The sequence below is a fragment of the Mauremys reevesii genome, linkage group 14 (genome assembly GCF_016161935.1).
Source record: "Mauremys reevesii isolate NIE-2019 linkage group 14, ASM1616193v1, whole genome shotgun sequence".
Taxonomy (NCBI): Eukaryota; Metazoa; Chordata; order Testudines; family Geoemydidae; genus Mauremys; species Mauremys reevesii.
In genome coordinates, this window is record NC_052636.1 from 12,660,250 (window position 1) to 12,673,172 (window position 12,923).

Sequence of the window (12,923 nt, forward strand, 5' to 3'; positions counted from 1 at the left end):
AGAAGATTGAAAGGTGACTTCATTGAAGTGTTGAAGGACCTTCAGGGAGAGAAAAGATTGGGTATTAAAGGGCTCTTGAATCGAGCAGAGAAAGGCCTAACAAGACCCCATGGCTGGAAGGTGAAAAGAGACAAATTCATATTACAAATAAGGCACAAATGTTCAACAGCGAGGATGATTCACCACAGGAACAAGCTACCAAGGAAAGTGGTGGATTCTCCATCTCCTGATGTCATTTAATGAAGACTAGATGCCTTTCTGGAATGTGTTTGCCCCAAAAGTAGCTCTTGTGTCCTACAGGAAGCCTGTGATATGCAGGGGGTCAGATTAGATGCTCTAATGGTCTCTTCTGGCCGTAAAGTCGACTAATTTCTGAAAAACTGAGTGTAGCACTGGGAGCAGTGTCTGATGTTTCCCTGTCTAGCCGGCTTGCTGCCTAGAACGAACGCTCCTTGAGTGGGGTGATCCACAGGGAGTAGCTCAAACCTGCAAAGTGCCTGGCCAGGGGCAGGACATTAGCCCAGCAAGGGAGGGGTGTGGCAGTGACATCACAAAGGCCTTTGGCAGGACCTCAGCCTATTGGTCCAAGGTGGTGGGGAGGTGGTGACCTCACAGAGAGATGCTGACATCAGCCAGGCAGGACAGGGGTGAGGGCCAGGGAAACCTCAGAGACCCCTGTGGCTTTGCTTCAGCAAGTCTCCTTCTCCAGGTCTCTCTGAGGACTGAGAGAGTATTCGGGTTCACGGACGTGAGCGCCAGGAGGAACCTCTTTCGAGTTTTCTCCTTCCCTTGTAGTGATTTTACTGGAAAACAGCCGTCCCTGTTTAGAAGGTAAGAGCCTCCTCGAGGTTTGAAACCTGTTCAGTCCAATCCATCTGATGACAGTTGAATTCTAGGCATGGAAAAGACAAGCTTAAGGAGGCAGAATTTTATTCTGCACCTGGGATTTTGTCCCTTAGAATCACTGGGGACATTAATCATAGATTATCAGGGTTGGAAGGGACCTCAGGAGGTTATTTAGTCCAACCCCCTGATCAAAGCAGGACCAATCCCCAAATAGCTCCCTTAAGGGTTGAATTCACAACCCTGGGTTTAGTAGACCAATGTTCAAACCACTGAGCTATCCCTCTCCCCCTATTAGGATTTGTCCTTTTTGTTTCACCTCTTCCTCCATCTATCCCTGCCTCCCTCCTTTCTCTTCATTTCTTGCTTCCTTTTTCCTTTCTCCTGTTCCCCTCCCAACATCAGGTTTTTTTCTCCTGCTTATAACAGCTCACGTTAACTGCTCACTCTCGTTATAGTGTGTATGGCAACACCCATTTTTTTCACGTTCTCTGTGTGTATATATATCTTCCTACTGTATTTTTAACTGCATGCATCTGATGAAGTGGGTTTTAGCCCACAAAAGCTTATGCTCAAATACATTTGTTAGTCTCTAAGGTGCCACATGTTCTCCTTGCAGATAAATTAATGGAGGTTAAGTCCATTAATGGATATTAGCCAGGATGGGTAAGGAACGGTGTCCCTAGCCTCTGTTTGTCAGAGAGTGGAGATGGATGGCAGGAGAGAGATCACTTGATCATTACCGGTTAGGTTCACTCCCTCTGGGGCACCTGGCATTGGGCACTGTTGGCAGATAGGATATGGGGTTGGATGGACCTTTGGTCTGACCCAGTATTGCCATTCTTATGAAGGGAGGGGCAGAGCCTTGTGATAGAGTTTCTGTAGTGTAGTGATTATCATGTTTGCCTAACATGCAAAAGGACCCTGGTTCAAAGCCAGGAAGAAACATGATGGCTTCCTTTTCTCAGCTTCTAGTGGCCTGTCCCTACTGTTGTAGTAGCAGCAGTGATTTCTATGTTCAAAAGGTCTGTTATACTTCCCCTCCCCCTCGCTTTTGTCTCCTCTCCCTCTCTGAATGCCTGTGAAGTGGCTTTCCCCCTCCTCCTCCCGCTCCCTCCTGCAATGCTTGTGGGATGAAGGAGCTGGTTGAAGATCAGAAGAGCTTCCAGGTAGACAAGGTGTCTGGGACTCTAATTAGGCAGCACTCGCACACCCAGAGCATGGACACTGCATGGACACTGGCTGAGGTGGAGTGTGACCCACCGGATGCAGCCAAGTCATCTCTAGTCACAGGCCATGAGGTTCAGGACCTTAAAAGGGGAAGGGGCCCTGTGCTCAGCTGTGCTCTCACAAGCTTGTACCTCCAGTGAATGCCCTTCGCCCCGACCGCCTGGCCAGTGGTTCGCTGCATTACATTCCATCGCGCCTCGGGAAGACTTACCTTCATCGCACCGTCCATCGCGGCGCTGTGGGACACTTACCTGGCAGAATCCTGACATCTCCAGTGCCGAGCCAGTCCTGGGAGCATGAGTGTGAGTGTGACCCCCACCTTCTTTTGAGCTTAGCTGTCAGTATAACAAACGTGCTGCTTTCTGCCAAACTCTGGTGGGTCATTAGTCCTCCCTACGCTGACTAGCTGGCCCTATTTCGGGTAACACCTGCGATAACCCCAACCCCTGCAGGACAGAGGGTGGTGAAATGAGCTGAGAAAGAGCCTTGGCCTCAGCAGGGGAAAGCTAGAGGATCTGGGCCAGTCACCTTTTGCAGCCTTGTGGCTCGGCCTCCTCTGCTGTTGGAGGTTGGCCGGTGGAGGCCGGCTCTTCCTGCTGGCCTCCTCTGCGTGACTTGCCAAAGGAGGAAGTGAGGCAGGAATGGGGGAAAAGAGGAAAGTCGAGCTGAGAAAGGCAGGGCAGAAAGTAAGCACATCATTGCGGCTAAATGGGGTTAGTAGAGCATCACCATTCATTCTGCAAAGCCTGGGGAGGTGCGGTTGGCTGCTGGGAGACAGAATCCTGTCCCTGCTTCTTGGCTTCCCAGGGGTGGCTACTTGCAGCCCAGGAGAGGAAGGATGGTTCTGGTGAAAGGACGACAAGCAAAGCTCTGGGAGGAGATTTGGGTGTGGGGTGCTGGCTCTGCGCTGGGGTAGGGGGTTGTGGTGCAGGAGGGGTGGTGCTTACCCCAGGCACTGCAGCTCCCAAAGTGACCGGTACACACAACCCTCCGGCAGCAGCTCCTAGGTGGGCAGGTCAGGGGGTCTCTGTGTGCCGCTGCCTGCAGGCGCTGTCCCCTGAGCTCCCATTGGCTGCAGTTCCTGGCCAATGGGAGCTGCAGAGTTGGTACTCAGGGTGGGGCAGCGCATAGAGACACTCCCCCGCCCCAGGGGACGCTGGGACATGCCAGCCACTTCTGGGAGCGGCACGGAGGGACGGAGGCAGAGTGGGCATGGAGCCACCTTAGTGCTGCTGGCACATCTCTGCACACCCGTTGTGGGGGGAGGGGAGCAGAGGGCTCCATGCGCTGCCTGGGGTAGGGGCAGAGCACGGAGCTGCCTCCCCTCCCAGGTCTATTGCATGGCCCCTCCCCGCACACAGAGGGACTTGTTTGCTGGAGCCTGACATGACAAACCCAGGGGTGAGATGTCTGAGGATTTACTCACTGAGGGCTGGGCTCAGGCAGCCAGTTTCATGCAGGTGTTTCACCCCCCAGGCCCCCCGAGTCTCCTCTGACCGTATTTCCCAGTGACACTGCATGTGGGTGGTGGGTATAAGGGGCTCGGCGAGGCTGAGGGGGCAAGAAATGCTGGATGTGATGCTCCCCCCTTTGGAGGGGGGGCTGGGCTGCAGCCTGCCATCTTCAGAGTGCCACCGACAGACCCTCCCGAGCAGTGGGGGAGCCACCAGTACCCAGCCCATGGCCCCGCCTGTGCTCTGCCCCCAGGCCCTGCCCTGGCTCGGACTCTCCCCCGAGAACCCACCCCCCCACAGGGGTAGGCAGATCTTCCACCTGATCAGCCCCGAGCCAGGTCTCTGTGCTGCAAATTATTCCAGCCTCTGGGAGGGAAAGCGCAGCAGCCCACAGCTCCAGCTCTGGCAGCTCTTTGCTCTCACTGGGATAGAAGAGTCTATCACTGCTCAGTAGAGCGACCAGATGTCCTGATTTTGTAGGCACAGTCCTGATATTTGGGGCTCTTTCTATAGGCATCAATTACCCCCCCACCCTCCCTCCTGATTTTTCACACTTGGTGTCTGGTCACCCTATTGCTCAGTGTGAGGCGAATGGCTCTGTGCTCTCTGCCGTTCGTGGTGGGGAGTTTCCCCACTGATAACAGTTCTTCCTGGGTCGGGGAGGGGAGAGAGAAGAGGGGTTTGCTCTGTTTCATTCCTCTCCATTTTCTGTTCCTCCCTGTCCCTTCCAGGGTCCTCCCTTCCATTTCAGACTGTGCAGTGACACCCTCCCCGCACCCAGGACTCTCGAGCCTCTGGAGCAGCACGATCCCATGAGATCCTCAGTGACCAAGGGTCTTTTCCAACTTCCAGGAGACCCCAGCTTGAGACTAAAGGAAGCTCTGTTCCTTCCTGGGGATCCTCTCTCCCTTCATGGAGATCAAGAGCATGAAGCCTCTGCCTTGCCTCCTGGGTCTGAATTAATGTCCCATTTCCCACTATCTGCTCAAAAGAAACAAGTTTCTAACCCAGGTGAGCAGAGTTAATTCAGTTCTCAGCTGGACTCCTTCACCCACATTCCTTAGGAGATACAGACTCTCTGTGACACAGACTGACTGGGGTTCATCTCTGCATGTCCCCAGTGGGGAAGGAAAGACACTGAGGGCGAAGGAAGATAGGCAGAAGGAGTCAAATTTAGGCGGTCCCTGGAGCCAGTTGATTGAGTGGCCCTGGAGTCAGCCACTGTGTCCACTGCAGAAGTCACAGAGGTTGCAGGAAGTCACAGAATCCGTCACTTCCACCACCTCCATGACAGACACGGAGACAAACCCTTCCCTGCTGTGACTGCAGTTCCTGGAAGGAAAGAGAAAAACAGAAAGTGACGAGAGAAGGAAAAAGAGAGACTCCCTGTCATGTCTCTCCCTGCTGCCTCCCCCCTTGTATTCTGTAACCCCATTTCACTGGGTTCTCTGTGCTGGTACAATGGGGGTGACATGAGTTCTGGGGATTTGGGGGGCTCTTCATTTCTCAACATTTCACACAAATTTGTCTTTGGGCTGAAATGCCTCCTGTGAGGCCTCTCAGTCAGAGCTGTACCCCACCCTGTTTGCGGGGGGGGGGGGCGGGGAGATGTAAATTGCAGAGTAGGCAGAGAAGTCGCTATTAAAGGTCATATTGATCCGGTGACTGGTTCTGACCGGGGTCACACGTTCTCTGACACAGGCTCATGTGCAGAACATGGGAGCTCTGGCTTGTCCTAAATGCTGTAGACTGAGAGTTCCTGGAAAGGGCAGTGGAGAGGGAGAAAGGAGAAAGAAGAAAGGCAGAGACATTGGAGACGAGGAATTGGGGGGAGAAGAAGGAGAGAACAGAGAGACAATAAATGATTGAAGCAGAACAGGTGTCCCAACTCCATCTTGCTCATCACAGGTGTTCAGAGAGACAGGAAGTTGTGGGTTTTCCAGTGCCAAGTCTGAACTTTGATTCTAACAATGTGTGTTGAAATATCAAGGGGATCTCCACATACCTGATCTCTTCCCTCTCCCCTTTTTTAGTATTAATTTTTATTTTGATGTGTTTGGCTTAACCGTGATCGTCTCTTTCCCCACCTGTATTGCAATTTGGGGTTTATGTTTATTTTGCCTCCCTTTTGTTCATGTCATTATAATTGTAACAGCAAAGGAATCTGCAGGAGCAAAAACTGACTCAAAACTGTATTTTCCCGTCATGCCGGAACATCCTACAAACAGCTCACGCAGCTGGAATCATAACACGCAAGGCCAGAGGATGAGAGATGCAGGTTTCCAAGTGTTCTGTCTTTCTCAGGTGACACATTCCAGCCCCTTGTGTGCCTCCATCCTGTATGACCTGCTGGACTTTGACACATTTATTGTCTCATTCTATAGATAATGTGATTGTAACACAATGTGACTGAAATTAAACCACTTCCAGATGAGGAAACAACAGAAGAGAAAAGCCATTATTGCAGGGGCTGGGAATCAAACCCAGATCAATTGCTTGGAAAGCACCTAAGCACACCACTATACCACCAATGCATCTGGCAGGAGTAGCTTTCCTGCAGGCTGTGTGTGCTGGCAAAGGGGGTGACACATGACCACAGAGTTAGTGAGCAGGGTGGATGGGCTGGAAGCTGCCTGACAGCTGGGAGCAGAGTTACCATCCCAGAGTAGCTGAAAGGGGGCAAAGGTGAAAACAGATCTCATTGGGAGCTGGCCCCACACCTGCCCCACCCCTAGGAGAGGGGAACTGAAGCTCAACTTCAATCACAGAAAAATCTTCCCTGAGAAGGAAGGGGACAGCTTGTTTTAAAGACCAGGTTTGTGTTTGTTCCTGCTACACACAGAGGGGCTGGGTAGTGCTAATTCCAGCCCCCAGACTCTGGGAGGATAAGGAACAAATTCAGGCTGCCAGTGACCTGCAGGAGGGAGATGATCTTTTGACAGTGACGGACGCCTCGTCTTAAAGGCCTTTGTCTGCCCCCTTCCAGTGACTGTTTGGCACAGGAATGCAGCCCCCACTCCTGGGTCTCTCCTGGGGAAATAATGTTTCTGTGCAAAACACCAAAGCTTTTAACAGAAAGGAAGAAAAGGAAATGGCCACATGATGGGACTAGGACATAAGGAATGAAACACAAGATCTTTCTCCATGTGCATTGACTTTTAACCTTGTTTGTGGTGGTGGTGTATCCATGTTGGTCCCAGGGGTCCTCTGGGGCGCCGGGCATTGGCCACTTTCGGGAGAGTGGGCTAGATGATCTGGTCCGACTCAGTGTGGCTGTTCTTATGTTCTAACTGCTGGTTATGGAAGAGACGAGCTTCCAGGCTACACAGAACTGAAGAAGGGTGCTGGGTTAGCTCCACAGCTTGTCTCTTTCACCAACAGAGGTTGGTCCTCTTACCCTCACCACCTTGTCTCTCTTGGACTCTGAAAAGTGCTTTCTCTCCACTCCCTTTGGAGAGAAGTTAAGTTTCTCTTTGGGCAACTATCAGGCTGAAGAAATTGTATTGACTGTGACACTAGAATTGAAGATTTAATATTATAAATAAATGAGTCTAAATCTGAGGTTCTGGTTTTCACATTGGTTTTTCTAACTCAGTTCCCAGTGCTCTTCTAGAAAGGCCTCCAGGACGCCTGCCCAGCCCAGCAAAAGTGGCCAGGAGAAAGCCCACACTGCTGCTCTTTCAGGTACTTGAAGGCTGCTATCAAACCCCCCTCACTCACTCAGTCCCCAGTCTGTGGCAGTGCCTGGGATTCTTCCGTCCTAAGAGCAGGACTCTGCACTTCTCCTTGTTGAACCTCCTCAGATTTCTCTTGGCCCAACCCTCCAATTTGTCTAGGTCGCTCTGGACCCAAACCCTGTCCTCCAGTGCTTGGATTCTTTACATGCTTTCACAGAGCAAAGAGCACATGTTCCATGATTTCATAGGGCAGAGTTTTGTGCTATCGGGAGCTTTCCCTGTGTGAATTTGACAGGTCGATCAACATAGAGACACATTGTGACCCTTCTCAGGGTGCTGAGGACTGTGAGTCTCCTTGTTGCCACCTGCCACAAGGAAGAGGAGTTTTGCATTTGGCAGCTGGATGTTAGTGACCAAACTCACCAGCTTGCTGGAACTCAAGGACCCTCCTCTGAGCTACAGCAGCCACCTTAACCCTTGAGTTCCTTCAATGTGTCCCCCTCTGGGGTCCAGCCCGGATCACCAGATACTCGGTGAAATCCCAGATCCTCTCTTCCCCAAGTATCCCAGGTTACTAGTTTTACTGTGGGCCATTGCTACTGTATCTCACACAGCACCTGAGTACAGTTATCGAACAAGCAAAAAATTTATTTAACAACGGATAGAGATTTAAACAAACAAACGTGAGTGATGGAAACCAACTGTTACCAACTAAACAAAGGCAGAAAATGATAGAATAGAAAGGCCAGCACAAAAAACAGAGAGAGGAACAATAAGATACTAAAAGGACAATGGTTGGAACTCTCCATTTCTCTCAGTCTTTGGATTGATGGGTACTAGAGCTGTAGCAACAGTTGAGGAACCAGGGTAAATTAAATCTAAGGTTTGAGCTGCTAGTGAAGCATTTCCACACTCACTGCATTCATAGGGCCTCTCCTCGTGGATTGTTTGATGCCTAATAAGGTGCGAACTGCGATTGAAGGTTTTCCCGCACTCAGTGCATTCATAGGGCCTGTCCCCTGTGTGGATTCTCTGATGTCTAGAAAGGACTGATCTTTGAGTGAAGCTTTTCCCACACTCACGGCATTCAAAGGGCCTCTCCCCCGTGTGGATTCTCTGATGTTGAGAAAGGTTTGAGCTGCTAGTGAAGCATTTCCCACACTCACGGCATTCAAAGGTCCTCTCCCCTGTGTGGTTTCTCTGATGTTGAGAAAAGTCTGATCTGCTAGTAAAGCGTTTCCCACACTCACTGCATTCAAAGTGCCTCTCCCCTGTGTGGATTCTCTGATGTTGAGAAAGGTTTGAGCTGCTAGTGAAGCGTTTCCCACACTCACGGCATTCAAAGGGCCTTTCCCCTGTGTGGATTCTCTGATGAACAGAAAGGGCCGAGCTGCTAGTGAAGCATTTCCGACACTCACGGCATTCATAGGGCCTCTCTCCTCTGTGGATTGTTTGATGCCTAATAAGGTGTGAAATACGATTGAAGGTTTTCCTACACTCACGGCATTCATAGGGCCTTTCCCCTGTGTGGATTCTTTGATGTTTAGAAAGGTCTGAGCTGCTAGTGAAGCTTTTCCCACACTCACTGCATTCAAAGGGCCTCTCCCCTGTGTGGATTCTCTGATGTTGAGAAAGGTTTGAGCTGCTAGTGAAGCATTTCCCACACTCACGGCATTCAAAGGGCCTCTCCCCTGTGTGGATTCTCTGATGTTGAGAAAGGTTTGAGCTGCTAGTGAAGCATTTCCCACACTCACGGCATTCATAGGGCCTCTCTCCTCTGTGGATTGTTTGATGACTAATAAGGTGCGAACTGCAATTGAAGGTTTTCCCACACTCAGTGCATTCATAGGGCCTGTCCCCTGTGTGGATACTCTGATGTACAGAAAGGGCTGAGCTGTGAGAGAAGGTTTTTCCACACTCCCTGCATGTATTTTTTCTCTTTCGCCTGAGGATATCCTGCTGTGTTGTGATTTCCATGAGGACCTTCTGAGTTCCCCAACAAGAAATAAATTTATCGACTTTCTTCCCTGGCTGGTTTCCTTGATTTGTTTTTGGTCTGTGCTGAATCTCCCAGGATTTTCCCTGCTCATGACTCCTGGACACATTCCTTTTCGATCTTTGAGATAATGCTCTGTTTTTACCCACTGGCTCAACATTTCCAGGCTGAGAATTCCGCTCCTCTTTCTCACATGCCATTGCATCACCTGCTGTGATAGAGACAGAAACCTCAGACAGGGATGGAAAGGGGAAGACCAAACAAAACAAGTGCTGAAGACAGGTCAAATAAAAATCAGGAGCTGAACTCCCCAAACTCTTCCCCAAATAGGAGAGGAGAGGGATGAATTCAGCCTTCACATCCCATCCAAATACACAGGGGAAGGGAGGAAGCTACTGTCTGGTGTCCGCTAGGATCTGCAGAAGCCATGAACTATATTTACCCTGAGGATACGACCCTGCAAGGGACAATAATGAACTGAGAGACCTCCCAAGGGCTTTGTTGGGTATCCCAGATGTTTCCTTCAGGCACTTACAGATTCTGGGTGGTTTAATGTTTCCTCACCTGTGCGGGGGGCTCTCAGGATCTCTCTTTCCTCTGAACCCTGGAGGTCTGGGACCCATGGCTCTTCCCCTTGTTCCAGCTGGGAGATCACATCAGGCTGGGTAACAGGAAACCCTGCTCAGATGAAAGAAAACAAAGGAGTTCAGGTGATTTCATAAGACTTTGTCATAAAAAACATTCTATTAATTTAACTTCAGTGCTTAGTGTGACCTGGTGGGCCAGGGGCAGTTCTCACTAAAAATGCCAAAGTTAGGGCAGGCTGAAAAAGGGAGAGCAGATGCTCCCAAAACTGCTGGTTAACACTGAATTAAACTCACTGACCAGTCACCAACTGTGCTTCTGATCCCCCACTAGGGTTATCGAGAAGCTGAAAAAAGAAATCACACGGCCCCCTTTATTGCATCCCTCTTCTCTGACTCCTAATCAGCACTTAGGCCCAGTACAGTGAGAGGTTATTTCAAAACTCTGCTCACATAAACAAAATGATCTTCTGACCCCAAAGGTCAGCCACATCACCAGGTCAGTATAGGTTTGGATATTACCCACACAGTATGGCTTGTGCGGTATCATTTGAAAATGCATAATCTACTGAATATTATCCTCCTGTTAAAATGTGTAGTAACACTATCTGTAAAGTTATGAGATTTTACAGTATGAGATTACGGAAAAAGTTACAATTCTGGGGAACACCCACAGAGCAGTTCCTCAGAGACAGCAAAGCAAACAGCTGGTCAAACAGCCAGTCTCCTGCAGGGGGAAGGTGTGAAGAAGACATTTACATTCCATCACAGGGACCTCTTGAAGTTGTTGTGGAAAACAACCACACGATTGATTTTGAATCAGCTCAGCCTGAGGCTCTTTTCTTGGTTAAAAGTGCGCAGGGGGTGACAGCTATTGGAATACTGTCCCCCTGAGCTAAAAATCACACAAGCCTTTTAAAACTCAAAACCCCAAACAATGACACATACGTTGCATGTTAATTTCCTTATTTGGAATATATTGCAAAATATGATGCAGGTCAAAAGCGAGCTGAACAAGCAGTTTTCCATATTCAGCCTTTCCTGTATTCCTAGTCTAGTTTGTGGTTTGACTTTTCTAACACTTCCATTGTGGTTATGTTTCACAAGCTCGGTTACTGCAAATCAGTGTGTTTGGGGACTTTCCACTTCACCTACTTAGGCCCCTTATGCACACAAAGCCATTGTTCCCCAATTTGGGGGATTTAAATTAAAATAAATAATTGGAGATATACCAATCTCCTAGAACTGGAAGGGACCTTGAAAGATCATCGAGTCCAGCCCCCTGGCTTCACTTGTTCCCCAATCTGGGGGATTTTCCATTCCACTTTGCCTTTCTATGCCCTTTACACAGAGAAGCAAGCTCAACTAACACTTCAGGCCTACTAGCTTGACCAAAGCTCCAAAGCTCTTTCTGTAGACTTTCCCACACAATTCTCATATCTCCGACAGACAGCCTGGCACCATGACTCAGCTGAGAACTGAAGTTGTTTCTAGTACAAAGGACAGAATCATAAAAAGAGGTGAGCAAAATGCTTCAGACTCTCTCTCTCCCCCTTTTCCCTCTGCTCATGACAACTCCTGAAGAGCTGAACGTGGGCGGCAGGGGTGGGTTAGGCCGAGTCCTGGCTGAAAGGAAAACCAGCCTGTCTCAGCACATGGCGAGAGAAACATTTGCCTTGTTTCAGCTTGTTAACTTAGACATTAGTTTGTGTTTTATCTTTGCATTTCTTTTGTAAACAATTCTGAGCTTTATGCCTCATTATCTGTATCTTAAAATATTTTTTTTGAGTGTTAAGTATCTTGTTTTATTCTTTATCTAACCGGTGTGGTTGGATTCAAGTGTGTTGGAAACTCCATCTGGGATAACAAGGCTGGTGCATGTCATTTTCCACTGATGAAATGACAGACTTCATATGAGCTCCCATTGTTCAGGAGTGTGCTGGACAGGGAAAGATGCACATTTCTGGGAGAAGTCTGGGAGCAGAGAATTTTCTGGGGTTCTCCCGTGCTGCACTGTAACTTGTGAGTCACTGACTAGCAGCACTCAATACTGTGTAGCTGGGAGCGAGTTACATGCTGGAGACTGTGCGTTACCTGCCCAGGAGTGGCTGTTCTCACAGTAAAGCAGTGTAAAAGGCACCCCAGCTTGGGAACTGAGGGGACACAGCTGTTCAACAGTCCAGGTTGCACTGTGGTTAATATCACAGACACTCAATTTCAAAGAGTCCCTAAAACACAGAGAAACTAAATCCATGTCCCAGAAATCAAAGACTCCAGAGAGAGGGCAAGTCTCCCTGGCACTGCTTCTTGCTGACAGAGAGGTTCAGAGACAGTGAGAGAGTCCTGGGGAAGCTGGGAACAGGAAGCATGGGCTGGTGGGGTTCAGTGGAGAAAGGGAACAGGAAGGGCAGGGATATCACTGAATGCAGGATCTCAGCAGTGCTAGATGTCAGGATAACACATAGTGCAGCCCACTGGAAAACATAATCCCAGCTATACATACAGAATGATGGGGTCTAAATTAGCTGTTTCCACTCAAGAGATGGATCTTGGAGTCAATGTGGATTGTTCTCTGAAAACATCCACTCAATGTGCAGCAGCAGTGAAAAAAAGCAAACAATGTTGGAAATAATTAAGAAAGGGATAGATACGACAGAATATATCATATTTGTAAAAACAGCAAATGAATCCATGATACACCCACATCTCAAATACTCCGTGCAGATGTGGTCGCCCCATCTCAAAGAAGTTTACTTGAGCAAACAGGAGCTATTTGACACTGCGATACGGCTCCTGTGCGCTGTTCCCAAAGTGTTCTGCAGCAGGGGAGGGTCTCTGGTAGTGTGTGTGTGTCACTGGCATATTGGGGTGATGCTGAAACAGGACAGAGTAGAGGTGGCATTGTGGGGCTGGCATGAACCTTATCTCTTCATTTCCTATTCCAAGAACCAAGAGGACGGGAATCCTTACCCAGCGAGGTCACATTCTCATAGTTCTCCTGCATGACATCCCTGTAGAGGGCTCTCTGAGCGGGGTCCAGCAGAGCCCATTCCTCTCTGGTGAAATACACAGCCACCTCCTCGAAGGTCACCAGCCCCTGAAAGAGCAAGAATCCAACACTCAGTACCTGCTGCCCCAC

At 49.4% G+C, this 12,923-nt stretch overlaps 1 pseudogene; it reads right to left on the minus strand.

The window, feature by feature from the left end:
* LOC120381498 overlaps positions 1-12,923 on the minus strand; it is a 384,534-nt pseudogene that overhangs the window by 205,892 nt on the left and 165,719 nt on the right.